At 42.1% G+C, this 3236-nt stretch overlaps 1 protein-coding gene across 2 annotated transcripts in view; it reads right to left on the bottom strand.

Annotated features, from left to right (window-relative positions):
- PPM1K (protein phosphatase, Mg2+/Mn2+ dependent 1K) overlaps window positions 1-3230 on the bottom strand; it is a 19909-nt gene extending 16679 nt beyond the window's left edge. Inside the window, exons 1-2 of one of the 2 annotated variants that reach the window (XM_085316342.1) lie at window positions 3135-3230; window positions 2375-2436 (exon numbers count right to left, since the gene is read on the bottom strand). The gene's annotated coding sequence lies outside the window, so the exon portion shown is untranslated. The remainder of the gene's footprint in view (window positions 1-2374; window positions 2437-3134) is intronic. The other variant, XM_085316341.1, reaches the window with a different exon arrangement.
- Between the last annotated feature and the right edge of the window lie 6 nt (window positions 3231-3236).

Here is a 3236-nt window from a genome sequence, read left to right as displayed (position 1 = left end):
AAAAAAAAAAAACCACACATGGTATTCAGTTCTGTCGTGTTTCTTTAGGACTTCAGCAATACTTTTCAAAACCTGTAAAGTGAATTGTAATTTTTGAGGCTATGTAAGAATGTCCATTAAGAATGTATCCATGGATGCATACAAACACACACTAACTTCCCAAAATACAGCTCTCATCTGTTTTTATCTGGCCTACAGTTCTTTACTACACAATCCGAAAATGTACATCCTTGGCTACCACAGGCAAGCAAGATCCTCTACCAGTTTCTCAGAGCCCTTCCCTAGTCCAAATAGAGGAAAAACACCAGTTGGCTCTGCATAGGAAAAAAAATGCAGCAATGTTGATTCATCTAGCATGCTGAAAGATTTGTTTATTTTACCATTTGTAGAGCAACGGGCAAGCTGATGAAAGTCAAACATGTGGGGAGGTAATTTGTAGTAAGTCAGTGCTGTAGTATCTGATTAGTTTGAACTAGACCAACAGGTCAGTGTAACTGACTGATTTAAGATACTAAATGAGTGATTTCTCATTTCATTGCCAAATGTTTACTAGTGCTAGGTATTTGCTGGCAATAAAATTACGAGCAAAAGCTGACAGTTACCATATGCCTCAATTACTTATAAAAAGGTATACTTAAATTATATGCTATAATAAAGGGATTAAAATATGCAGGCTCATGGTGAACGACAATAAATAAGAGAGCAGAGTGCTCTGACATAATCCAGAAGCAAAGTGCAACAAATGCACCCTAAGATGCTGTAATTCTTGGCTGGTGATGCTTTGTAGTTAATTGCTAGATCCCAATTACATTTTCATCTGTAGTTTTGAAATAATTGTTAATTTTTAAAATTCCTAGCCAAAAAACCCTGTGCTTGCAAAAACATTCAGTCAAAGGCAGCTTAATGATTAGCTATTTTTATTAGAAAACAGCTGTGAAATGAGCAGCCTGGAGGCCCTTATTAAACTTGTCATTCACAGCTCAAAATACATTGTTTGGGATGTTCCTGTTTAATGCAATTATTAGATGAAGGAAGATTTGTTTACTTAGCATTGGTAGAATATAGCCAACCAGATGAAAGTCAAATATGCTGGGAGTTAATGTTGTTGCACCAGATTAATGGGGTCTAAGCCACCAGCTCACTTAACTAAATGATTTATATTTTAAATGAGTAATTTTCCTTTCATTGCTGGATATCCGCAACATGTTATCATTGTGTCTGTTCCCCCTTTGTTCTTATTTCAGTGTACTTGTAAGCATTCAAAACTGACTTACTTTAATGACTTACTTACTCACTTTTGTTACCCCGGACTCAAAACAACAGCATGTTAACTTCCTTCTGTGAAATACAGCACGATAAAAGTTGCCAATATACAAAACCCACATTTGGGTTCACTTCTGTCAGCTTGAAAGGAGAACATTAAATGTTAGCTATATTTAGCATTCCCTTTATCTACAGCATGAATCAGAAGATTAATCTAAAATCCAGAGCTAATTAATATTTGTTTCCTATCATATTCATCTCTCAAAAGCCCATTGCTTCCAGGCAAGTATAAATACTGACAATGGTTTGGCTTTTTAAGTGTCTGTGCAAGCCAGGAACAGGAGCCCAGCTGGACATACAACAAACAGTCTGTGCCTTCACAACTGATACGTATGCAAACACAAAGCAAGGCTATGCGGGAAAAATAAACCAAAGGTATTGTAAAGGATGGAACTGATGTTAAAGCCAAAGTCCATGAGTCCATTTTTTCCAAAAAAGATGGAAATCTTTTTTGAGGTGCTCCATCTGCTCTGTTAATGTGTACACATTTAACTTAAAAAGCTCGTTCTTATAGACAAACACAGAATATATAGTATTTAAAGTAAATGGTTAAACAATAGTTCAAGTTGTACAGTGCCCTTTTTACAGGAGGCTGCCTCACAGCAGATGGAAATTTTCCAGACTGCTCACCAAAAAAAAAAGAAAGAGATACATGCCTCCTGCCCCAGGGGCTTRAACAGGCATTTAAAATTTTGAACATATACATACATACATACATATATATATGCACACCTAAATAAGATAAGTGTGCTTGCCTTACTTGCTTTCCAGACCCCACAGATGTGGTCAGTGCTATATGATGTTTCTGCAGATTATGTTGTTGCAGATTAAAAAGAAAAGTCTGATTAAAACAAGAGCTTAATTTTACCTCTCACCTAAATAATAAACTGCACAGACAGTATGAATTTACTTAAAGAGCCTTCTGCAATACAGATGATCAGTGCTATTCTATGCATACAAAAGATGTGCAGTTATTTTAGGTAGTGTCACTGGAGCCTTTCAGGAAAGCTACATATTTAACCAGGACAAGCATCTTTTCTAAATCAAGCACCTCCACAATGAGAGAGGAGTCTTTGCGGCAGCCTTCTCATCTCAGATCCTGCGGAGGGTCATCTGAAGTGGTTAGCAAAGAGAAGTGCAGACAGGTCATAGAATAGCCCTCACTTCACTGAGGGCTTTGGCGCATGAAGGAGCATGGCCTAATGGCTAAAGCCGTGGCCTAGGACCAAAGCCTGGATGCTGTTTCCAAGCCAAGAAACAAAAGCAGAAACCTCTCACAGCAGCTTAAGGTAGCGGGAAAAAAAAGAAAAATCTAGAATAAAAACAAGAGTAATATGAAATATTGCTGCAGAACTTAGATTAGGAAAAGCATTTACCTCCCAGAGAGCTAAACRCTCCCCACAGCTTTATTAATTAGGAGGGTGAAAGAGCACAGACAGAGCTCTGCTCTCCTTTAGACTGGACTCAACCGGCCACTTCTACTGCCGGGCTTATAAATAGGCTAGGTGAGCAAACAGCTCGCTCGGAGGCGGCTCGTGGCCACGCCAGCTAGGCCATTTTCCCGAATTTCGGTCCCTTTCCCGCAGGGGCACGGTGCGCTGCCCCAGCAGATGCGCCCAGACCAGCGCCCGGCAGCGGCACGGCAACAGGAGCCGGCGGGGCTCAGCCCTCGCGGCGCAGCCCCACGGCTCAAACCTCGTGAGGAGGCGCCGGCCGCGCTCGCCTCCCTCCCCGCCGCGGCCCCGGGCAGCCCCCGCCTCACCCCCAGCGCCAAATGGCGGCGCGGGCGCGGCGCTGCCGCCGGCGCTCACCTCCTTCCGCGCCCACCGTCGCCTCTCGCCCGCAGCCGCGCCCCAGCGCACGGAGAACAATCCGCGAAAAATGCTGCTTTTAATTTTTCTCTCTCTCCTTTT

Source organism: Rhea americana, unplaced genomic scaffold (assembly GCF_003343005.1).
Source record: "Rhea americana isolate MKP2758 unplaced genomic scaffold, rheAme1 scaffold_462, whole genome shotgun sequence".
In the NCBI taxonomy this organism is placed as follows: Eukaryota; Metazoa; Chordata; class Aves; order Rheiformes; family Rheidae; genus Rhea; species Rhea americana.
Note: the sequence above shows the minus strand (reverse complement) of the source record. Positions and strands in the feature narration are given on the sequence as shown.